At 41.4% G+C, this 26,146-nt stretch overlaps 1 protein-coding gene and 2 pseudogenes across 11 annotated transcripts in view; 1 reads left to right on the top strand and 2 right to left on the bottom strand.

Annotated features, from left to right (window-relative positions):
* The window catches only part of LOC132239803 (centrosomal protein of 76 kDa), a 159,697-nt gene that overhangs the window by 63,620 nt on the left and 69,931 nt on the right, over positions 1–26,146 (top strand). The window lies entirely within an intron of this gene.
* Positions 15,933–16,455, bottom strand: LOC132239806 (ubiquitin-ribosomal protein eL40 fusion protein-like; annotated as a pseudogene).
* LOC132240109 (small ribosomal subunit protein uS5-like) lies at positions 24,162–25,063 on the bottom strand (annotated as a pseudogene).

Raw genomic sequence — 26,146 nt, 5'->3', positions numbered from 1 at the left:
CCAGCACAAAGAAGCCCCTGGGACAGAGAGCTTTGTTGGATGGGGCAGTGAGAGGACCTGTGCTGGTGATAGGTGTGTAGAGGATGTCTGGGACCTTCCTCTGGTCTTTTGTATTTTTATTTTTGTTCACCTGCTGCTGTTTACATTCTGGGGGGTAAGGGACAACCTGTCCCTCCCTTTTGCTCCCAAGCACAGAGGGGAGAGGGACCAGGGAAGCAAGTCCCACCCTACCCTGTTGTGGCCCCTCCTGTCCCTTCCCTGTCAATGGACTACAGGAAAAAAATAAACTGTAGTATTATATAGCAGTTATAGTATTGGATCTGCTCTTTTAGCAAAAGGCTTTGTCTGCTTTTAAACTTTAAGGGTTTATAAGTGGAATTGCATGTACTACATCTGATAAGGGGTTAATTTCCAAAATATATAAAGAACTTACACAACTCAACACCAGGAAGACAAACATTCCAATTTCAAAATGGGCAAAGGACCTGAATAGACACTTCTCCAAAGAGGATATATAGATGGCCAATAGACATAAGAAAAAAAATGCTCAATGTCATTAATCATCAGAGAGATGCAAATTAAAACTACAATGAGATATCACCTCATACCTGTCAGAATGGCTACCATCAATAAGTCAACAAACAAGTGCTGGTGAGGATGTGGAGAAAAGGGAACCCTAGTGCACTGTTGGGGTGAATGCAGACAGGTATAGCCATTGTGGAAAACAACAGTATGAATTTTCCTCAAAAAATTAAAAATGGAACTGCCTTTTGACCCAGTGATCCCACTTCTGGGAATATATCCTAGGAATCCTGAAATACCAATCAGAAAGAATATATGCATCCCTATGTTCATTGCAACGTCTACAATAATAAAAGTGTAATATGCTAATTAGACTGGACAACCGAGTGACCTTCCAGACGTCATTCTGGATGTCCTTTCGGATGAAGCTGCCATGGCGGGGCAGAGGCACTTAGGGGCAATCAGGCAGGCAGGCAGAGGTGGTTAAGGGCAATGAGGCAGGCATGCGAATGGTTAGGGGCGATGAGGTAGGCAGGCAGAGTTTTTAGGGGCTATCAGGCAGGCAGGTAGGTGAGTGGTTAGGAGCCAGCGGTCCCGGATTGTGAGAGGGATGTTCGACTGCCAGGTTAGGCCTGATCCTGCTGCGTGATCTGGCCTAAACTGGCAGTCGGACATCCCCCGAGAGGTCCCAGATTGCGAGAGGGTGCAGCCCGGGCTGAGAGGACTGCCCCCTCCCCCCCAGTGCACAAATTTCATGCACCGGGCCTCTAGTTATTTACAATTGCCAAAATCTGGAAACAGCCCAAGTGCCCATCAGGAGAGGAGTGGATAAAAAAGCTATGGTACATTTACATAATGGAATACTACTTAGGTATAAAAAAAGAAGTAACTCTTCCCTTTTGTGACATCATGGATGGATGTGGAGATTATTATGCTAAGCAAAATAGGCCAGTCAGATAAAGACAAATACCATATGATCTCACTTATACGTGGAATCTAATGAACAAAATAAACTGACGAACAAAGTAGAACCGGAGGCATGGATACATGGAACAGACTGACAAATGTCAGAGGGGAGGGAGGAGGGAGACTGGATGAAAGGGGAAGAGATTAGCCAAAGAACATAAATGCATAGCCCATAGACATAGACATCAGTGTGGTGAGGGCCAGAGGGAAGGCCTGGGTGGAGGTGGGCAAAGCGGGGAAAATGGGGGACATTAGTAAAGTAATAGTGTCAACAATAAAAATAAAGTAAAAAAAAAAAGTATTGGAAGCTCCATTTACTGCTGGTAACGACAGCATTTTCTCCTTGGTCAACAGGTAAAAGGAACAGGAAGGATGCTCACATTCTGCTTCCTGTCTTTTTGTAAATAAGCCTGAATTTACATGGCCATTCTAATGACATTAACTTATATGGTATGGAAATGGGTTTGTGTGTCCTCAGAGTAAATGTATCTACCTTTGAGTTGCTGTTTTTTAGTGTCCATATTAGTAGAGGTTGGTAGTGAAACATTATTGATGTGATAAATAGGTAATCTCGCTTAGATTTCATGTATCATCAGATATAGACTAAGGACATTATGATAGTTATTTGGCACATTTTAAATTCATTTCTCCCTCCTCTTTGTCTCCCCGTCCTTCTCCCTTCTCTTCTATCTCTCTATCTCAGATAATATTTATTACCAAAAATGGCCTTTCTGTGTTAGTCATAGATGTCTTAAATAGAGGGGACATGGTGTGACCATAGGATACAACATTTTTACAAGTAGTGTTCCTTTGTTACTATATTTGAAGATCAGTAGCAGTTTATAAATGTATATATTTGGCAAAGGATTTTAGAATAACCAGAATTATCTGGAAGTAAATATTTTATTCTTTATTTTTATTGTTTGCATTTTATTGAATTTATTGGGGTGACACTGGTTAAAATTATATAGGTTTCAGGTGCACAATTCTACAAAACTAATAAATAAGTTTAACAAGGTTGCAGGATACAAAATCTTAATAGAAAAATCAATTATACTTCTAAATACTTGCAATGAACAATCCGAAAATGAAATTAGAAAAACAATTCCATTTATAATAGCATCAAAATTAATAAAATAGTTAACAATGAACTAAGTAAAAGAAGGGCAAAACTTACACTGAAAACTACAAAACACTGTTGAAAAAATTAAAGAAGATCTAACAAATGGGAAGATAGCCTGTTGATGAATTGGAAGCTCAGTACTAAGATGCTAATACTACCCAAAACCACCTACAGATTCAAGGCAATCCTTGTCAGAATCCCAGCTGGCTTCTTTGCAGAACTGACAAGCTGATTCTAGATGGAGATTCAAGGGACCCAGCAAAGCCTAAATAATCTTGAAAACGAAGAACAAAGTTGGAAGACTCACACTTCCAGATTCAAAAGACTGGACACTGGCCTTAATTTAGTCTATGCTTTAGACACAAATATTCCCTCTTTACTTTAGAGGCAACAGTACCTATTTCCTAATTATCTACTATCTCTGTTTCCTTAAAACTGTTATTTATATAAATTTTGGTTTATTAAACTTAGAGTTTTATTAATTTTTTTCTGCATAGTTAATAAAATTAGGTAGTTAATACCAAGGCAGTAAAAAGGAGCAGGACAATTATAATTTGCATTATTTGATACTTTTTTATTAAGATACTAGAAGCCCAGTGTGTGAAATCATGTAGTCCCCCCCACCCGTCCACCAACGCGCACCTCACCCACCCGCGCCGGTCTTTGGTCGTTATGGCGGCGTTAGGGCCCACAGGCCTTTTATAATGATAGATTTTCAAATGTATTTTTCTATTACTGTTCTGTAGTTTATACAAGAAAGAAATTTAATAATAAAAAATGGATCAACAACTAGTATTTGTGAAATGGGGCTGGTGTCTCATGGTATGGGCCAGTAGGTTGGCCTTCAATAACGACTGCCAAGTATAGAAGTGGCTGCTGTTGGTTTTAAAGAGGTCATGGTTACCAGATCTGACTTTACCTTGAGAAGGAGAAGAGCAGAATGCTTTGAGGAAAGGAGTTGGCAAAAGAATTGAAGGAGATTGTGAAACCTCCTTAAAATTTCTATTAAAGAGCTTGTTAAGTTTTCTGTATTAAATTTCTTTGTTCTGGAAGGGACACTGGCCCTTTTAAGAATGGGAGATCTTTGCAACCCATGACAAGCTGTAAAAGGTTGCTAAGGAGATTCCTTTGAGAAGGAGTAGTATGTAAATGATCTGTTTTTGAACTCTGACTTCTAAAGGCAGGAAATGAAAGGAGGGAGGATGCTTTTATTTCACTCTAATATTTTAGGAAGGAAGCAAAAGCAAAAATCTTTTTTCTTAAACACAGAAATCATCTGTTTTGGACAAAATTAATTTGTGTTGTGTTAACATTGTATTTTAAAATATTTTATTGAGTTATAGGACACTGAGAAACGTGCACAGATCAAGTTATAGCTTGATGAATTTTTACAGAGTTATAATGTTTTTAATGTCATTTAAATACACTCTAATTATATGTGTCTTTGTAAAAATATTATCTTATAGAGTTTTATTTCAAGTGAAGATCAAAGTGATCATTTCAAAGCATTATGGAGATTTTCATTTAGTTTCTATTTTTGATTGAATGTTGTGCTCCCCCACCTTTCCCAGTCTCCTGCTATTAAAACAAAATCGGGGAAAGGATTTCTTCCAGGGAGGATGGAGCCGTTCTGATTAGAACTGGTTTATTGCAGTGCTATCCAATAGAAACCTAATGGGAGTCACATGCCTAATTTACAATTTTCCAGTAGCCACATTAAAAAGTGACAAGAAACAGGTGAAATAAATGTTATAGTATATTTTATTTAACCTAATATGCCTAAAACATTATCATGTCAGCGCACATTCAATGTGAAAATTATTACTGAACTACTTTACATATTTTTTCATAGTAAGTCTTTCAAGTCTGGGATGTATGTTTTACTTCAGCTCCTCTGTTTGGACTAGCCACACTTCAGGTGCTTTGTAGCCACGTTTGGTTAAAGGAGTAGGGAGAAGAAGAAATGGAAATGTTTAAGAAATGAGAAATTTGAAAGAGCCTGCAATTATTTTTTAAAAATTATGAAGCTTTTTGGGGAGTCAGTAACAGCATGTTGTGTCGGGTGGAGTCTTATGGAATCACCAGGGGTGGGCAAACAGTGTGAGCCAGTTTGATGGAGACTCAGATATGGTGTCCACCTGCCGGCTCTCTGGGGGGAGGGCTCATCAAATGAACAATGAGCTCGGCCAGCACTTCCTCTGGGAGAAAGTTGCCCCTCACCCCTACTTCTCCCCCTGATGCCGGCCAATTCAGTTCCTTCCCACATGTCTCTGATGCCCTTCAAGCTGCTGCCCCAGTGCTGGAGCTCAGAGGGAGTGAGTCTGGGTAAATCTGTGCGTGAGCCCTTTAAGAAGACTCCAGCAGCCCCCCATCTCACTCAGGCTCAACCCCCACTGGTTTTCACAGCCAGAAGTTATGGGAACTTCTCTTCCTGGCACTGGAACCCTAGGCTGGAGGCCTGCTGTGGGGCTGGGACCCCTTACTCACAGGGGGACCTCTGCAGCTGAGACAGCCCTCCTGATTTTTATCCACCACAGGGGCCTGTGGGGCCAGCACATTTGGTTTCTCCACCCCTCCTGCCAGTCTCCATGTGGCTTCTTATCTGATTCCCTAGTTGTAGGACTGCCATTTATCCAGATTTCACGCAGTTCTGAATGATGTTCTGTAGTTTAGTTATAATTTTGATGTGGTTGTGGGAGGAGGCGAGCATGCATCACATCTACCTATGTTGCCATCTTGACTGGAAGTTCTATAATTTGTTATATTGGGCCCCAGTTTCCTGTCTGTAAACTAAACATGTTACCACCTGCCCCTGAAGTGGTTGTAAGGATTAGAGAGATCAGGTGTGAAAAGTGACTAGCATAGCAAGCAGTTCCTGGGATGGCTGATGCTATTATTTTTGTCATCACCTGAATGTAAAATTTTGTTAACAGCAATTCAGATATCAGAGTATATATTTATATTTTCCTATGCAAATATAGGAGTATAGATTGTAATTAACTTTGGAGAGCAATTGGGCAATATTATAGATACTAGAGGCCCTGTGCATGACATTCGTGTATGGGGGGAGGGTCCCTCAGCCCAGCCTGCACCCTCTTGCAGTCAGACATCCCTTTCCCAGTCTGGGGCTCTAGCAGTCTGGGACCCCTTGCTCCTTACTGCCCACCTGCAGTGGAGGCTCCCGCCACCACCGCTGTGCTCGCCAGCCATGAGCCCAGCTTCTGGCTAGCAGCGCTCTCCCTGTGGGAGTGCACTGACCACCAGGGGGCAGCTCCTGTGTTGAGCGTCTGTCCTCTGTTGGTCAGTGTGCATCATAGTGACTGGTTGTTCTGCTGTTCGGTAGGTTTGCATATTAGCCTTTTATTATATAAGATTATTATATAGGACTAGAGGCCCAGGGCACAAATTCATGCACGGGTGGGGGCTGGCCAGCCCGTCCCCAATTGGGGCAGATTGGGGCTGGGCCTGTCGGGAGGAGGAGATGGCGGGCGATTGCCAGTGGGCCCCGCCCCTGATTGAGGTTGGGGAGCTGATTGGGGGTGGAACTGGCCATGGGGAGGGGTGGTGGGCCTGCCTGCCTGATCGCCTGTAACCACTCTGCCTGCAGGCCTGATCACCCCTAACCGCCTCTGCCTGCCTGCCTGCCTGATTGCTCCTAACCACCCTCCCCTGCTGGCCTGGTTGCCCCTAACTGCCCTCCCCTGCCGGCCTGGTCACCCCTAACTGTGCCCTCCCCTGCTGACCTGGTCGCCCCTAACTGCCCTCCCCTGCTGGCCTGGTCACCCCTTACTGCCCTCCCCTGCCAGCCTGGTCGCCCCTAACCGCCCCTGCGTTGGCCCCTGCCACCGTGGCTTTGTCTGGAAGGACGTCCAGATGGATATCCGGAACATGTCTGGTCTAATTAGCATATTACCCTTTTATTAGTATAGATATCACACATCTAAGGGCATGGGCTTAATTCATTAACTTTACCTGTAGGACCATTTCCAAAGAAAATAAGAATATGTACACAAATATAGTTAGAAGATATTTATTTGCAGCACTTCTTATAAGAGAGAAAAACTAAAATCTGTCTAAATGTCTAATTGATGTGCAACACTTAGATTCTGCATTATTAAAAGCAAATGAGTAGAATGTAATTGTTTATGTGAAGAGATATGGCCCATTATAGTATAAAACAGGTTATAAAATATATAATAACTACCGAATGATCCAGTTTTTCTAAAAATATATTCAAAGGACAAGTATAGTAAACTGTTAACTGATTGCCTCTGGGATTCTATATATGCTGATTTTCTTTTGATTGCTTTTATTTTCTGAGATTTATAATGAATATGTTTTGCTTTTGTAATAAAAATAGAGAGACATCATGGGTTGGTGTCTGGGGGTGGAAGGTCCTGTGAAGTGAAAAACTAAAGATGGAAACATACATTTTGCCTTCTTATAAGTCATGAGTAACTGTAGCGATTTGCTCAATTTTCCTGTCCAAACTCTAGTCCAGTCCCATGACTAAGCCAGGTGAAGGGCAGGGGAGGCAGAGCCTTGCGTGTTACCTTGGGGGCCTGGCTACAAGTCAAGAACTAGAGTTAGTTGATTCCCATTACATTCTGTCTCTTTAGGGATTTTGATGATTTTCAGCTACAAGGGAAAATCAAAATAGGGCTGAGGTGGAAAGCATCTATTGAAGGCAATGCAACAGAAGAAAATGTAAGATATAAGGGAAAGTTAGCAGTTACAGGCCAGTCTAAAAAGATAAACTGCACTGCCATTTCTGCTAAAGCCTTTTCATGAATATTGTTGAATTGGCACAATCCAATTTTGAGAAACAGGACCTTGTGATTGTCACAAGTTATTCAAGCAATTAGAAACCAGGAAATGTACCAGTTCATGAGTCACCGTTAAACAAGTACGGTAAGGAAGCTTTCAGATCCAGTGTTGTTCTTGTGTCAGATGACTTCTCAGATAATTGAAATATTTTACAAAATTTGTTTATTTACCTTGAGTTAAGTTAAAAATGAGTTGCATGTCCTAACAAAATTGTTTTTTATTCCATTGTTTAGCAGATGTAAGAGTAAATCAGATTTTTAATTATGTATATAGTACTAATAAAAGAGAACATTAGCATTTTTAATTGTAAAAGTCAGGTAACCAAAGGGAAAAAATAATTTACTGGTTATAGTAAGGTGAGCCCTCCTGGAAACAAGCTAGACCAGGGGCATAACCCTGAGCTATGAAGGCACATAGACACCTTCTCCCCTCTCCTCCCTTCTCCTCTCCCTCCATTTCTCCCTCTCTCCTTCTCTTCCTCCTTACCTCTCATTCTTCCTTCCACTCTCTTTCCTTTTTTCCTTCTTTCTACAAAGAAAACACCTGCCCTATGCCAGGCACTTTTCTAGTCACTGGAGGTATAACAATGGACAAAACAGATAAAAACTGCTTCCATGGATTTATATTCTATTAGTTATAGACAATATACAAATAAATTTATATAAAATATTATATTAAGTGCTATGAAGAAAAATAAAGGATGGCAAAAGATAGATTACACTGGAGTAATCTGGCAGAACTACTTCGCGAATATTCATATTGTGTTCTTTTTAAAAAAATATATATTTTATTGATTTTTTACAGAGAGGAAGGGTGAGGGATAGAGAGTTAGAAACACCGATGAGAGAGAAACATCCATCAGCTGCCTCCTGCACACCCCCTACTGGGGATGCGCCCGCAACCAAGGTACATGCCCTTGACCGGAATTGAACCTGGGACCCTTGAGTCCGCAGGCCGACGCTCCATCCACTGAGCCAAACCGGTCAGGGCCATATTGTGTTCTTACATAACAATGTCGAGAAAGTTATTCACATAAATGTAGCAGCTGTAATAATTACACATTTATTTTGCTCTTGAACGTGAAAGAAGTCTTTCCTATACTATTGGCAGGTAAATTTTTCACATTTTTTTTCTAGTATGTTAAAAAATAAATATGTTTGTCTTTACCTGAAAATTTTGGGATGGTTCAGTGTGAAGGATATTATTTTATTGTTTTATAAGATGATAGCTAATGATTCTTCTACTTGTCTTTACTGACTTGAAATGGAAAGTTTGTTACCTACTATATTTTTATACTATGGTTAATTTATGGACTTATTTTTGTTATTGTATTAACCTTACTTTAAATGGCATCTATTTACAAATCCTCCTATATTATAAAACCCTAATATGCAAATGGACTGAACAGTGGAATGATCAGTCGCTATGATGTGCGCTGACCACCAGGGGGCAGACGCTCAACACAGGAGCTGCCCCCGGTGGTCAGTGCTGTGGGAGCACCACTCAGCCAGAAGCCAGGCTCACAGCTGGCAAGCGCAGTGGCAGTGGCAGGAGCCTCTCCCGCCTCTGCTAAAGGTGGGTGGTAACGAGCGAGAGGTCCCAGACTGCTAGAGCCCCGGATTGCGAGAGGAATGCCTGACTGCTGGATGGGGCCTAAGCCGGCAGGTGGATACCCCCAAGGGGTCCCGGACTGCGAGAGGGCGCAGGCCAGGCTGAGGGACCTCCCCGCCCCCGGGTGCACGAATTTTGTGCACCCGGCCTCTGGGAAATTATAACTTATACTAAATAATTGCATTTGAAAAGTTTAGCCTATGACTTAAACTTTTGCTAAATTGGCAGTTAATTTGATTTGATGAAGTTTTATTGTTATTTGGAAAACCAAATTATGTAAACAGTGATTTATATTACAAAGATATGTTGGAACAGATAGAGCCTGAAAGCAAGTGGTGATAGAAGTACACTTCTTCTGTATGGACATTAAAATGTAGTTTGGATTTTATATTTTCTCTAAAGGACTTTATAGGCAGAATTAAAAATATTGCTTTTAATAAAGAACCAGGCATTTGGGCAGTATTCTTTTTTTTAAATCCTCACCCAAGGATATGTTTTTATTGCTTTTAGAGAGAGAGAGGAAGGGGGTGTGGGTGAGAGAGAGAAAAACATTGATGTCAGAGAAAAACATTGATCGATTGCTTCCTGTACATACCCTGACTGGGGATCGAACCTGCAACATATGTATATGCCCTGACCAGGAATCAAAACCACAACCTTTTTGTGTACCGGATGATGTTCCAATCAGGGCTGGGGAGTATTCTTTTATATTTATTTACTTTTTTTTTTAATTTTAAAAGATGATATAATATCAAATGTTAGAGAAGTATTTCAAAAGTTGATAGAAGATAGTAATAGTATATAAATTAACATGACAAAATTATTTTACCTAAAACATCATTCACAACTATAGAAATGACTGTTGCATAGCTGTCGAAATAGTTTTTTAGATCTTTTGATGGGGAGTATTCTTGAAGGAATTATTGTTTCTAACATAATTTGAAAGGAATTTTAGGTTTGAGGTATCTTATAATCATTGTACCATTTCTAATTTAGTTTAAAAAGTAAATGTGTATTTAGGAAGATATAATTATAACAAATGAATATAAGAAAAATATGTTAGGAGCAAATGATATACATATTACTTTGTTTTCTTATTTAAGTCATATATTTCAAAAACTTGAAATGTCAAAGATAATATATACCCTTTAGTTTGGTGACTCAAACTAATCTCTAGTGTAAAAATCCAAAGTATGTGAAATCTCTGCCGCCTCTGCACTGCATCGCTGGCCAGTACAGTCCTGGCTGGCTTTTCACCCACATCTCCACTCCAGTGTTGTTCAGTCCCTCACTGGATGTGAGTGGATGGCGGTCAGCTGGGGGCAGGGAAGGGGGCCTACACATGGAGCTATGCAGTCATGTGGTCATCTGTGCCATTTGAGTCCACTCTTCTTCCTCCAGCCTGCATATTTAATGATGCCCTCTAGAAAGTGGACCAAAGAAATTAGGCAGCCGTTTCAGACAGGTGGGCTGATTTAAAAAAAATTAGTAGAGACCATATTTACTCTGCTTTTTGAATACTCTTAGTGCAAGAAGAAGCTAGGTGTTGAAGTTGTTAGTATTTAATTCTCAGCAAATTATTATTATTATTTTTTTAATTAAATCTTTATTGTTCAGATTATTACATTTGTTCCTCTTTTCCCCCCCATAACTCCCCTCCTCCCAGTTCCCACCCCACCCTCCACCCTCACTCCCCACCCACTGTCCTCATCCATAGGTGCACGATTTTTGTCCAGTCTCTTCCCACATCTCCCAAACCCCTTTCCCCCCCAAGAATAGTCCATTCCCTTTCTATGTCCCTGATTCTATTATGATCACCAGATTATTTGTTCACTTGATTCTTAGATTCACTTGTTGATAGATGCATGTTTGTTGTTCATAATTTGTATCTTTACCTTTTTCTTCTTCTTCCTCTTCTTAAAGGATACCTTTCAGCATTTCATATAATACTGGTTTGGTGGTGATGAACTCCTTTAGCTTTTCCTTATCTGTGAAGCTCTTTATCTGACCTTCAGTTCTGAATGATAGCTTTGCTGGATAAAGTAATCTTGGTTGTAGGTTCTTGGTATTCATCACTTTGAATATTTCTTGCCATTCCCTTCTGGCCTGCAAAGTTTCTGTTGAGAAATCAGCTGACAGTCATATGGGTATTCCCTTGTAGGTAACTGAGTTTCTTTCTCTTGCTGCTTTTAAGAGTCTCTCTTTGTCTTTTGCTCTTGGCATTTTAATTATGATGTGTCTTGGTGTGGTCCTCTTTGGATTCCTTTTGTTTGGGGTTCTCCGTGCTTCCTGGACTTGTAAGTCTATTTCTTTCACCAGGTTGGGGAAGTTTCCTGTCATTATTTCTTCAAATAGGTTTTCAATATCTTGGTCTCTCTCATCTTCTGGCACCCCTATAATTCTGATGTTGGTACGCTTGAAGCTGTCCCAGAGGCTCCTTACACTATCTTCGTATTTTCAGATTCTTTTTTTATTTTGCTTTTCCGGTTGGGTGTTTTTAGCTTCTTTGCATTTCAAATCTTTGCCTTGATTCTTGCGGTCCTCTGGTCTGCTGTTGGGAGTCTGTATAATATTCGTTATTTCAGTCCGTGTATGTTTAATTTCTAGTTGGTTCTTTATCATAACATCGAGGGTCTCATTAGATTTGTTGAGGATCTCATTAAGTTTATCAGCGGCTTCTAAACAGTTCTTGAGAGACCTTAAAAGTGTGGTTCTGAACTGAATATCCTCCATTGACAGTTTTGTCCTGTTTCTTTGTCTCCGAATTTTTTATGCTTTCTTGGTGCACCCCCTAGTGGTCTTTGTGTGCAGTCCTCCTGTAGTTAAGCCTTGATTGTTGTAGTTAATACTAGGAGGATTTGACCTCCAGGCCAGCTGGCTGTGAGAATCAGCTGTGTCTGCAGTGGGAAAACTTCTGTCCTCTGGGGAGGTGCTAATCTAGCCTTTGCCTGAGGCTATCTGGCAAATGGCTCTGCGCAGGGCTTGGGCGGGGCAGGTGGGTCGCTCGGGCTGGGGATCAACAGGGTGGGCTGGAGAGAGCAGTTATGGCGGCTCTCAGTTCCGTCCCTAGGGGCTCTGCCTCACAGAGTCCCAGCAACCACTGCAAACCTTGGAGAGAAAGCTGCCTTCGAGTTCCGACTGAAGCCAGACAGTCTCGCTTCTCCCGTTTGAGTCTGGGTCCCTAGAGACTCGCCCGGATCTGGAGCTCAGAATCTGAGACTCCCTCCCGATTGAAAGCACCAACCGTGCCCTCCGCCGCCAGCCCGCTCCGCATGCACTCCGTACCTGAGTATTTCACTTCAGCACTGTGCCTCCTCTGAGTCTGGGTATGATATTCTCTTTCCTCCTACTTGTAGAATTTCCACTCAGCCAGCCTTCCTGTGGTTCTGGATGATGTCCGTTCCGTCTTTTAGGTGTGTTTTGATTTGGTTGTTCAAGGCAGCAATCTCCGGTGTTAACCTATGCCTCCATCTTGGTTCTCCTCCTCAGCAAATTATTATGTGCAGTTTCCTTTTCTTCTTCCCAAACATTCCTTAAAGCTGTTGAATTATTGGAGGCCCTAAGATGAAACCATTCATTTGGCAAATGTTCAAAAGTACCAGGCACAGATACAGAGATAACCATACAGTTTCCGCTTAGTTTTGGCACCAGTTGGACATAGGAAAGCTGTTCTGGCACTTACCTGTTTGGGTGAGTCTTCAAGGTCTATTCGTAGGGATTGAAGCAGTACCAGCTCACCCCCTCTCCCACCACAGATAACTCTTTTTTTAAAAAAAATAAATTAAGTCTTTATTGTTCAGATTATTACAGTTGTTCCTCTTTTTTCCCTCCATAACTCTCTTCCACCCGGTTCCCACCCCACCCTCTGCCCTTACCCTCCTCCCCCACTGTCCTCATCCATAGGTGCACGATTTTTGTTCAGTCTCTTCCCCCACCCCCACCCCCGAAGAGTAGTCAGTCCACTCCCTTTCTATGCCCCTGATTCTATTATAATACCAGTTTATTCTGTTCATCAGATTATTTATTCACTTGATTTTTAGATTCACTTGTTGATAGATGTGTATTTGTTGTTCATAATTTGTATCTTTACCTTTTTCTTCTTCTTCCTCTTCTTAAAGGATACCTTTCAGCATTTCATATAATACTGGTTTGGTGGTGATGAACTCCTTTAGCTTTTTCTTATCAGTGAAGCTCTTTATCTGACCTTCGATTCTGAATGATAGCTTTGCTGGGTAGAGTAATCTTGGTTGTAGGTTCCTGGCGTTCATCACTTTGAATATTTCTTGCCGCTCCCTTCTGGCCTGCATAGTTTCTGTTGAGAAATCAGCTGACAGTCGTATGGGTACTCCCTTGTAGGTAACTGACTGTTTTTCTCTTGCTGCTTTTAAGATTCTCTCTTTGTCTTTTGCTCTTGGCATTTTAATTATGATGTGTCTTGGTGTGGTCCTCTTTGGATTCCTTTTTTTGGGGGTTCTCTGTGCTTCCTGGAGTTGTAAGTCTATTTCTTTCACCAGGTAGGGGAAGTTTTCTGTCATTATGTCTTCAAATAGGTTTTTAATATCTTGCTCTTTCTCTTCTTCTGGCACCCCCATAATTCAGATGTTGGTACCCTTAAAGTTGTCCCAGAGGCTCCTTACACTGTCTTCATATTTTTGGATTCTTTTTTCTTTTTGCTTTTCCTGTTGGGTGTTTTTTGCTTCTTTGTATTTCAAATCTTTGACTTGATTCTTGCGATCCTCTAGTCTGCTGTTGGAACTTTGTATAATATTCTTTATTTCAGTCAGTGTATGCTTAATTTCTAGTTGGTTCTTTTTCATAACCTCTAGGGTCTTGCTAGATTTCTTGAGGGTCTCACTAAATTTGTCGGCGGTTTCACTAGACTTATTGAGGGTCTTACTAAATTTATCGGCGGTTTCTAGAAAATTCTTGAAAAACCTTATAAGTGTGGTTTTGAACTCTATATCCAGTAGTTTGCTTTCCTCCATTTCTGTCATTTGTGACTTGTTTCTTTGTCTCTGCATTCTTTATGCTTCCCTGTGTTGATAGAGTGCCTTTCTGTGCTAGGTGTCCTATAAGGCCCAGTGGCTCAGCCTCCCCAATTACCTGAGGTGGACACTCTTGGTGCACCCCTTTGTGGGCTGTGTGCACAGTCTTATTGTAGTTAAGCCTTGATTATTGTAGGTATCACTGGGAGTGATTGACCTCCAGGCCAATTGGCTGTGAGAATCGGCTGTGTCTGCAGTGGGAGAACTTCTGTGCTGGAGACACCCTTCTGGGGCAAGACTTGCTTCAGTGGGGCTTATGTGCTCACTGAGTCTTCCCCCTGAGTGTGTCCCTTATGGATCTGAGGAGTTGTAATTGGATGGTCCCACTCTGACCACTGGGTACACTGGCTCTTGGATCTGAGGAGGTGCTAATTTAGCCTCTGCCTGAGGCTACCCAGCAGGAGCTATGAAGAGATCTGCAGATTCCCCTTCTTTGTTTGGGGTTTGGAGGTGCCCAGATGAGACCCAGCTGTGAAGCAATGCAAGCTGCTGTGGGACCTTGGGCCTTCTCTTGGAAGTTATGGGTCTATCTGGCCCAGCTGCAGTTTGTTAGGTGATTTTCAGATTGCAAAGGGCCGGGGCATTCATATGCAAAAGCCTCTGCCACAGCTTAGGTGGGGCGTGGTCTCAGGGAACCAACAGGGCGGAGCAAGCAGCTATGGCTGCTCCTCAGTCCTACCCTAAGAGGCCCCACATCCCAGTGTCCTGGTAATCGCTGCAAGCACCTCTGAGAGAAAGCTGCCCTCGAGTTCCAACCGATGCCAGACAGTCCAGTTTCTCCCCGTATGAGTCTGGGTTCCCAGAGACTCACCCTGAACTGGATTTCAGAGATGTCGGGAGCTTGTGTCTCCCTCCCGATTGAAAAAGACAGCTGCGTCCTCAGTTTCCAGCCCTTTCCATGTGCGCCTCTGTACCTCTGCATTTTACTTCCGCACCTCCTCTGAGTCTCAGTGTGCCCCTCTCTTTCCTTCTAGTTGTAGAATTTCCACTCGGCCAGTCTTCCTGTGATTTGGGATGGTGTCCATTTTGTCTTTTAGTTGTATTTTTGAAGTGGTTGTGCTGCCACAGATAACTCTTACCTTTGGTGATGCCTGATTCACTGGGATTTCAGACCTGTCAGCTTCTTCAGTTGTCCTTCAAGCTTGCTCTGATACACAGGCCCAGAAAAGGGAATGGCCACATGGGTAGGCTCTCTTCAAGTTGGCAGATGTAAGTAAGCCAGGTGTTTGAGTAGCAAAAATGAAATGTTGACTAGAAGCTTTGAGGTAAGAAATGATTAAAATGGGGCACTTTAGTTATGTAACGGAACAAAGGAAGAAAGAAAGGAAGGGATTTGTCAAGAGGTGTTATTGGCCAGAAAAAAGTAGTGGGGTGGTGAGGATTGTAGCAGGCTTTTGAGTGGGTCACTCATTCTTACAGGTGGAGGAGGAAACATAGGAGAAGGGGGTTAACAGGGCCGTGAATTGCCGCAAATATGATATCAACATATCTACATTGATCTTTTTAAAGAATATGAAATAAGTTGATATAAAGTAAATGACACGCCTTGCCTGCATGGTTCAGTGGTTGAGTGTCGGTCATGGTTCGATTCCCAGTCAGGGCACAAGCTCGGATTACAGCTTGATCCCCAGTAGGGGGGTGTGCTGGAGGCAGTCGATCAATGATTCTCTGTCATCATTGATGTTTCTCTCTCTCCCTTTCTCTGAAATCAATAAAAACATATATATATATTTTAAAAGTAAATGACAAAAGTCAGATCTCCCAACTGTATATTTTGTGAGTTATTTGACACAATCATTTTATTATTTATTTATTTATTTACTTACTTACTTACTTACTTACTGCTCCAGTCAACAAAACAGAAACTTTATTGAGGCCCCAGCATCACAGGGTTCAGGTAGAAGGCGGCCCTGTGGACCCAAGGAGTTGGTGGAGTGGCCTTATTTAACCTTCTTCTTGGGGCGCAGGTTGTTGGTGTGGCCGCACTTCTTCTTGCGGCAGTTGACAGCACGGGGGTGCAGGCGGGCGTAACACTTGCGGGAGATCATCTTGTCGCAGTTGTACTTTTGCTCGAGCTAGCAGAGGGAGGGTTCGATGATGCCACCCCTGAGACGCAGCACCAAGTGCAGGGTGGACTCTTTCTGAATATTGTAGTCTGAGAGATGGCGACCATCCTCTAGCTGTTTGCCCGCAAAAATCAGATGCTGCTGGTCAGGTGAGATGCCCTCCTTGTCTTGGATTTTAGCTTTGACATTCTCAATGGTGTCACTGGGCTCAACCTCAAGGGTGATGGTCTTGCCAGTCAGGGTCTTCACAAAGATCTGCATCTCTGCGTCTGCTGCTCCGCCGCCTCGTTCTGACACAATCATTTTAAATGTTAAAATGTGTGAGCAAAAGTGTTTTTAAATTAAGTCCACTGCCAGAGTCATTTACAATATATAGATTTTGATCCACAGATTTCTTCTAATGAAATTTTACAGTGAATATCTGACATGGGTAATAACTCAGATTACAATTACTTATGTGATTTTCACTGTCAGGATATTTTTTATTCCAATTTTAACTTCGTAGGAAAACCTTCCTCCAAAGTTTCTGTATAATAAAGTTTTAAATACTCAACATGGCCAGATTAATATTTATATTTCATTGTTCCTACCGTATTTAAAAGAAAATTGGAAGTAGTATGGTGAAAGAGAAAAATGAAATGTCTGTGAAATGAAAAAGGAAAATAAGTGTAGGAAATAAGTGTAGCAGCTGTTTTAAGAGTTGGTGATAAGTTTTTAAGAAGAAGGCAGACAATGACATATCTGATAAGGGCCTAATCTCCAAAATTTATAGGGAACTCATACAACTTAACAAAAGAAAGAGAAACAATCCAATCAAAAAATGGGCAAAGGACCTAAATAGACACCTTTCAAAAGAGGACATCCAGAAAGCCAAGAGACATATGAAAACATGCTCAAAGTCACTAATCATCCGAGAGATGCAAATCAAAACAGCAATGAGGTACCATCTCACACCTGTCAGACTGGCTATCATCAACAAATCAACAAACGACAAGTGCTGGAGAGGATGTGGAGAAAAAGGAACACTTGTGCACTGCTGGTGGGAATGCAGACTGGTGCAGCCACTATGGAAGACAGTATGGAGTTTCCTTAAAAAACTGAAAATGGAACTCCCATTTGACCCTGTGATCCCACTTCTAGGAATATATCCCAAGAAACCAGAAACACCAATCAGAAAGGATATATGCACCCCTATGTTCATAGCAGCACAATTCACCATAGCTAAGATCTGGAAACAGCCTAAGTGCCCATCAGTAGATGAATGGATTAGAAAACTGTGGTACATCTACACGATGGAATACTATGCTGCTCTAAAAAGGAAGGAACTCTTACCATTTGCAACGGCATGAATGGAACTGGAGAGCATTATGCTAAGTGAAATAAGCCAGTCAATGAAGGAAAAATACCACATGATCTCACTCATTCATGGTCAATAGAGACCATTATAAACTTTTGAACAATAATAGATACAGAGGCAGAGCTGCCTCAAACAGATTGTCAAACTGCAGCGGGAAGGCCGGGGAGGGTTGGGGGGCAGGAGGTAGGGGGGTAAGAGATCAACTAAAGGACTTGTATGCATGCATATAAGCATAACCAATGGACATAAGACACTGGGGGATAGGGGAGGCTAGGGGACTGTCTAGGGCGGGGGGATAAAATGGATACATATGTAATACCCTTTGTAATACTTTAAGCAATAAAAAAAAATAAAAAAATAAAAAAATAAATAAAAAAAAGAAGAAGGCAGAGGGGAAAATCATTGTTTTGGCTTTTGGGAACAGATGAAATGAGCAGTTTCTAGTCTTTTAAAAATATACATTTTTTTTTAATTGATTTCAGAGAAGAAGGGAGAGTGAGAGTGAGATAGAAACATCTATGATGAGAGGGAATCATTGGCTTCCTCCTCCACGCCTCCTACTGGGGATTGAGCCCATAACCTGGGCATGTGCCCTTGACCCAATTGAACCTTGAACTCCTGGTTTATAGGTCAATGTTCAACCACTGAGCACACCTAGTCTTCTTTCCTGACTTTTATTTTGCCCTTCATTTCTGTTTTTTTTTTTTCACTAAAAGATGAGTAAAATTGGGCTTCCTCTTTTCTGGATATATGGCTTTACTAGAAAGCTCCCTGTTCATACGTAGTCTGACCCGACTGCATGTCCGCCCTTGACAACCCAGAATGCTAAGGAACAGGAGACGATCTGATAATATATCTCTTGAGTGGGTCATTGTGTAGTTCCTACAATTGGCACCTTGTAAAGCCGGTTTAGTACATCAGCATTGCTTTGTGAGCCCAGTTTGTATAATTGATGCAGTGTGTCCTCCAAACTCCCTCCCCTTTTTTTTCTTCTCTTTTTTTTGTGGCAAATAGGTCAAGGTGAGTGGGATAAATGGGACTCACTGGAGTGCATGGGGCAGATATTAAAGAGCAGTTTCTACATTGTCAGGAGTGGTATACTCATATTTCTGATATATTTCTGACATTAAAAGTAATAGTTTTAAGTAATATCTCTAATATTTCCCTCACCCTGTTGTACTTTCTGTTTGCATGTCTGCTACTCTGCTTGACTGTAAGCACTTCCCGGGAAGGGCTGGTTCTCATTTATCTTTGTATTTCGGTGTCTGGTACAAAGCAGATAAAGGTCAGTCGGTTTTAAAACACAGACACAACCCTAGCTGGTTTGGCTCAGTGGATAGAGCGTTGGCCTGCGGACTGGAGGGTCCTGGGTTCGATTCCAGTAAAGGGTACATGCTCAGGTTGAGGGCTGGATCCCCAGTAGGGGGGTGTGCAGGAGGCAGCCAATCAATGATTCTCTCTCATCATTGATATTTCTATCTCTATCTCCCTCTCGCTCTCCCTTCCTTTCTGAAATCAATAAAAAAATGTAATGTTATTTAAAAAAACACAAAAAAAACACAAACACAACTCTAGAAGTTTACCATTTCCCCGACCCTGTAATGGGTGAGTTACATGTATGCTTTTATTTTAATAGTACTTGGCCTTATGGAAAAAGTTCTAACCTAATTTGGATTTTTAAAAAAATACGTATTTTATTGATTTTTTTACAGAGAGGAAGGGAGAGGGATAGAGAGTTAAAACATCGATTAGCTGCCTCCTGCACACCCCCCACTGGGGATGTGCCTCGGACCCTTCTGTCCGCAGGCTGACGCTCTAGCCACTGAGCCAAACTGGTTAGGGCTAATTTGGATTGTTTATACTAACTTTAATAATAGGAGGAAAGGTTAGAAAATAAATGTAAGCAAAAAAGAAAAGCCACCTGTAACCCTCTTTCCCCAGCAGTAATTGCATTTAGCATTTTGTGATTTTTATCTTTTTTCCTATGTACATGCATATGTTTTTCATAAGTTGTATCACGTGAACATACGGTTTATAATCTAATCTAATTTTCAGTGTAGTCATAGATGCTCAATAGATACTTGTTATAATGAATATTTTTCATGTTTTCAAATATGTTATAAAATTTTTATGGTTACATAATATTATATTATGTGGATATACTATAATTTACTTAACCAGTCATTTATTGCTCAATGTTTAGGCTGTTTATTCATTTAAAGGAATGTTTGATTATGCACACTGCTCTGGTTTCATTCCTTTCCCCTCCCACCCTTTACTTTAGTCAGATTGATCCACTTTTAAGACTTTGAAAGCCTCATCTTTTACGTCCAGATATTTGCAATGCTGTTCCTTCTGCTCATAACACACTTCCCACATTGCGTAGTTAATGTCCTATGTTTAGCCATTTCTTCTTCTTGGAAGTTTTCCCAGACTGGATTAGTTGTCCCTCCAATGTGCTTCAAAGGTGGCATTTTGTACTTACTCCTAGAAGCACTCAGTCTGCTGCATTTTAATTGCATGCTTTCTAGACTATAACCACCTTCAGGAAAGGAGCTATGCCTTATTTCCTGTTGAATTTCCCAGCCCTTAAGTGCAGTGCCAGGTATATAGCAGGAACTTAGTAAATATATTTTTGAATGAATGAATGCATGAAAGATCCCCAGTTTCCAATGTGTATCATTAAGTGGTAATCTTTAACAATCTCATATTTTTTATTTATCAGATGAGCATATCTTTTATTTATAAAGTGCTTTATACTAGTAGTATACAAAATATTTTCAAAACTATTATGTCATTGTTAAACTTTGACTAATTTTTAGTATTATGAATTATAAAATGAATTGATATGTTTAAATTCTTTATATATTAGTCTTTATTGGTATTTATATGATAATGTTAGTAATTCTCATATCCTAACTTTTCTAAGTTGAGAATTTGTTTTCCAAGCAACTAGACTATATTTTAGCCCTATCTTAAGTTATGATTAACTATTAACTCTGATGAGTGTTTTGTAATTATGGTTTAAATTGATTTAAAACTATAGTATAAAGCTAAAGGCCATTATTATTATTTTGTAGCTAGTGATTCATAATAATCAGGCTTTGATTAGGTAACAAGAAGAGTAGTCATACAGCAGATACTTGATTGGACAGTTACCTAATAGTAACTTCAAAAATAAAAGCACTTGATTAGGTTCAGAAGATACAATTGAATTCTTCACAGCTCTCTATATTGTCATTAAGTGACAATTATCCTTTCTTTTCCTTCTTTGTTCATTTATAGCAGTGATTCCCACTTGGACATGCTCACCTTTGGGGGTGAAGGGGTTGTGTCTGAGTCTCCTGAGGAGCTTTTTCAGCCCCTTGAACTCTCTCCCTATATTGGCGATTATATCGCCATCTGTGATGAATGATGATCAGGTGTCTGAAAATAGAAACAGGCTTGGAACCACTCCCTTTCAAGATAACCAACTGGAACTCCTCCATCAGAAAAAGCCGTAGTGTTAGAGTAGAAGGGGCGCTGGATACTGCAGTCTGCCACTGATTGGTTGTGTGAATGTAGGCAGGTCATTTAATCTCTTCACCTTCGGCTTCATTTCTGTAAAACAAAAGGATTGGATTAGATGATCTGTAAACTCACTTTTAGAAATGATCTGATTTTTCTGATGAACAAATATACAAAAATAATCTTACTCCTATATGTGAATGAAAAATGGGATTATTCCTTTGTGTAAAATGTGATGACACTGGTTTAACAGATTATTAGTATTATATATTTAAAGAGTTCTTCAAGTGAATCTTTAGTAAGTAATTTCAGATTGCTGACAATTCTTCATTATCTCAGAAAAAGAACATTCCTGGTGAATTCTTTTATCTATACTTAAGCTCTTGAATCTAGGACAGTGATCTCATCTGGCCTGATTGTCTTAAATATCATCTCTGTGCTGACGACTTGATACCTGAAAACTTCATTGCTCCTCTGAAATTGCTGGCCAGTTTACCAGTCCTCTGAGATATCTAATGGGCATCTCAAACTTAATCTGCCTGAAGGGAATTCCTGATTTCCCTCCAAACCTGCTATTCTTTAAGTCTTTCATATTTGATCAAGACAGAAACTTTGGAGTCTCTTTGGTTACTAATAATTAACCATCCATCTATTGGCAAATGCTTTACTTTCCGAATATAATGGAACACTGCCCACTTCTCACCAGCACTCCTTCCTACTGCCCTATTCCACTAGAGTCTATTTTCAGTCAAGAACCAGAAGCATTCATTTTTAGTCATAAATTGTGTCATTGTCACTCCTCTACTCATAACCTTCAGTGGCTCCCCATTTCCCTTAGCATAAAAGTCAATTAGTCAGTGAGATTTTGTATGACCTGGCACTCCATTACTTCTCATTTCATACTTTTTCTCTTACTCACTTTTCTTCAGACACACCTGTCACCTTGCTATTGACAGAACATTCCAGGCACACTCCCTCCTCAGGGTCTTTGCACCGGCTCTTCTGCCTGAAACTATCTCCCCAGATAGTCACAGAGCTGCTCTCTCACCTCCTTCCAGTTGCTTCTATGTTAACTATTTGGTGTAAGGTCTAAACTGACTTTTCTATTGAAAATTGCATGCTACCACCACCACCACCCCGCACTTTACACTGTATTTTCCTCCACAGCATGTAGCACCATCTAACAATACTGTAATTTATTTGATAATCTTGCTTATTGTCTCTCTTCTAAAATGTCAGCTTCGGAGGGCAGAGATTTGTTTCGGTTTGGTTCACTGCTGTATCACTGGCTTTGTGACATTTGGCAAATAATCTGCACAATCTCTTTTCTCATCTGTAAAAAATAAAGGGGATAATAAATGGTTATATATTGTTTACAGATATAAGTTTAGCTAAGTACTCCCTAGTGAGTTTATATTAAGGCTGAAGAAGTCATGAGTTGCATAACCCATTTCACAAACCACAGGCAGTAACACATGCCTATAGGAGGGCGGGACTCAAGAAAGGGTGGCCCTCTGGCCTGTCTGGCCGGGAAGCAGCAGCACTCCTGCCCGCCTGTGCTGAGAGTGGCTTCCTCTGGGAATCCTCATGCTTTCTTTCCTCACTGCTGCTTTTCACGGCTGGTTCTTAAGACCTGCACAGCACTGATGCTGCTGTTCTCTCTGCTCGGGGCTCTAAGGGTTAGAGGGGGTGCATGGGGCCCAGACCACTTTTGCAATGTACTTTCCATTTAAGGAACAGTTTATAAATTTTTTTATTGAAAAAAATTAATTTCTAATTTCCAAACTTCGTCAAAGGGAACTCTGGAGCATAACCTATTCAGAAGTTATGAGATATGCCTTTTAAAATGGCATTTCAGTTGCCACATAGGAAAAATGTTACTAAAAGAGGCAAGATTAAAATATCCTCAGAGCTCAACTAGTCCTGAAAGTATATTTATTATGTACTTAAGCCTTTAAAGATCGCAAATCTCTGTTACTTATTAATACAAATTTGCTTTATGAAGATAAAATGTCCATGAGGACAATGGAAAAGTACATGTTTTGATAACCTAATATCGTAGTGACATTAAAGTACTCTCTGTGTAGCAAAACATAATTTAATCCTTAAAAATACTGGTCCCTGCTTCCCTGTTTTGACAGATAAAAGTGAATGTTGAGGTGGTGGCTATGACTGGAGTAGAACCAGAAGGAGCTGGCAGTTGGTTATTAGCGGCTGTCCTTGCCCTGACTCTTCTCAGGTTGTACTTTCTTGTTTGTTTGTGTGTTTTTTCAGTTTAGCACAGAAGCCTTTTGCTTCAGAAATTATGAGGTGAACTGCTCAGAATGAGCTAGTTTTACATAAGAGCAATTTCAGCACCTGGGGCTGAGGGAAACATTCTATGTACTGTGGAAATTTTTGTGCCTTTTCTGTCCTGTGTGTCTGTTTGAAGAAAGGTTGTAGAAAGAGTAGGCCCGCCTTCTCCACTGAAACCCCAGAGGGGCAAGTTACCATTGGACCTCCTCCCTCAGTGCCCTGGTAGTGTGGTCTGTGGTCACAAGTGTCTTCCTTTTTCACTTTCTGTTCCTGGCTTTAGCTCTGTTGGCTTTGCTTGTGTGAATAGAGCTGTGCATTGGTTAAGTTCATGGGCTTTGAGGCAGACCTGGTTTGAGCTCTGGCTCCATTGTTTACTTAATCATTTTCTTTTAAAAAAAAATATATTTTATTGATTTTTTACAGAGAGGAAGGGTGAGGGGTAGAGAGTTAGAAACATCGATCAGCTGCCTCCTGCGCACTCCCCACTGGGGATGTGCCCGCAACCAAGGTACATGCCCTTGACCGGAGTCGAACCTGGGACCTTTCAGTCCGCAGGCCGACGCTTTATCCACTGAGCCAAACCGGTTAGGGCTACTTAATCATTTTCTTAATCTCAACTTGTTTATCTCTAGAATTGGGAGGGGATAATATTCGTAGTACCTCCATAATAGTACTATGATGAGAATTAAATAAGATAATGCATAAAAATGTTTAGTACAGGCCCTTACACATGTAAATAAGCTCAATAGATGTTAGCTATTACTATAAAATCTATTTTAAGCTGCATTTCTTTTAGTCACTCTTTTTTTTTTTTTTTTAAGCAGGCTTAATTCACTTTATTTTATTTTATTTTTTTGTATAAAATTATGTGGTGGCCACAGCTGGAGCCTGGGTCCTCTGCACAGAAACTCTGGTGTGGGTCTTTACAAGGGGGTCAGTGAATTCCTGATAGGGAGGCTTGGTGAACACGGTCTCTTTCCAGAGATCTGGGTGAGATAGCTGTAGGTCTTAGAGATGGCATCAAAGGTGGCTTTGGCGAAGTTGCCCAGGGCGGCAGTGCAGCCCCTGGCCTAAGTGTAGCAGTCGTCAATACCAGCCATCATTAGCAACTTCTTAGGCACAGGGGCTGAGACAATGCCAGTACCCCTGGCGACCGGGATGAGGCGCACCAGTGCAGAGCCACAGCGGCCAGTCACCTTGCAAGGACCGGTGTGGGGCTTGCCGATCTTGTTTCCCCAGTAGCCTCGCTGCACAGGGACAATAGAGAGCTTGGCCAGGAGAATGGCTCCACAGATGTCAGTGGCTACTTCCTTTGAGCACTTAACACCCAGACCGACATGTCCATTGTAGTCCCCAGTGGGACAAATGCCTTGAACCGGGTCCTCTGGCCAGCACGTGTCTGCTTTTGCACGGGCATAATCTTCAAGACCTCATCCTTGAGGGATGCCCCCAAGAGAGTCAATGATCTCAGATTCCTTGATGGGCAAGGAGAATAGACAGAATTCCTCTAGGGATTTGATCTTCATGTCCTTGACCAGGAGGCCCAGCTTGGTGACAGGGATCCACTCCTTGCCCTCGGCCTTGCCTGCACGAGCTCCATGGCCTCGGCCCCTGCCCTGACCCCAGCTGCGACCCCGGCCAGCCCCTAATGCCACTGCCAAATTACCATGACCTCCTATTTCGGGGCCGCGGGGCCTCTGGGCCCTTTCGTAGCACCAGCGTCATCTGCCTTTTGGAGTTTCATCAGAAAAGAACTATTCACTCTTTCAACAAAATATTAATAATACACATGAATAACTATCCATACTCTTTGCTGGGTGCCAAGAATACAACAGTGACCAAAACAGATGTGGCCTCGACCACACTGAGTCCAGTGAGATTTTTGTGCCTTGGAACTTGTCAGTTATGAGAAGAAAACTTTTTGACCCCGTCTAAAGCAGAAAAATTTAAATTGAAGCAGGGATGAAGTTTTAAATTAAAAGCTTAGTAAAAGACTGAAGTTTCAAAAATAAAAGACTTGGGAAAATCAGTGTACTTTTGCAGAGTTTTGAATATAAGTGCTTCTACAAGATTTAGATCGCCTGTAAGGACAATTAGTAGGTCAGCGCTGTACAAGTAAGAAAGGGAGTAGAAAGAAATAAGGTCTGTGAAGTAGACTGGAGCAGGTCCATGGAGGTTAAAAAAAAAAGAGTGAAACAAGGAAAGCGATTGTGAACTGAAAAGTGAAGTCAGTAATTTTCCAGCACAAAAGTCATAACCTCTGGTGCAGAATCAGAATTTAAGAACTAGTTTTGAAAGAAGCAGGATTTGGTTTAGAAATAAAAACTTCTATGCGATAGTTATATTCATATTTTGGTAACTTGTTTGTTTTAATATCAGTAAATAATATGTCAGAATATGCTATTAACTATAAGTAGTACATTTTATACATTGTAGTAAAGCATTTTAAATCTATTTTTACTATAGTGAACAGATTATGTTGATACTAGAGGCCCGGTTCACAAAAATTTGTGCACTCGGGGGGAAGGGGGCGTCCCTCAGCCCGGCCTGTGCCCTCTCGCAGTCTGGGACCCCTCGGGAGATAACGACCTGCTGGCTTAGGCCTGCTCCCGGGTGGCAGAGGGCAGGCCCAATCCCTAGGTGCAGCCCCTGGTTGGGCTCAGAGCAGGGCCAATTGGGGAGTTGGGGCGCCGCCCCCTGTCATGCACAGAGCAGGGCGGATCGGGAGGTTGTGATGCCACCCTCAGTCACGCTCAGGGTAGGGCCGATTGGGGGATTGGGGCACCACCCCCTGTCACACTCAAGGCAGAGTCGATGGGGAGGTTGT

Source organism: Myotis daubentonii, chromosome 8, assembly GCF_963259705.1.
Source record: "Myotis daubentonii chromosome 8, mMyoDau2.1, whole genome shotgun sequence".
Lineage (NCBI taxonomy): Eukaryota > Metazoa > Chordata > Mammalia > Chiroptera > Vespertilionidae > Myotis > Myotis daubentonii.
This window is presented reverse-complemented; position numbering and strand designations above follow the sequence as displayed.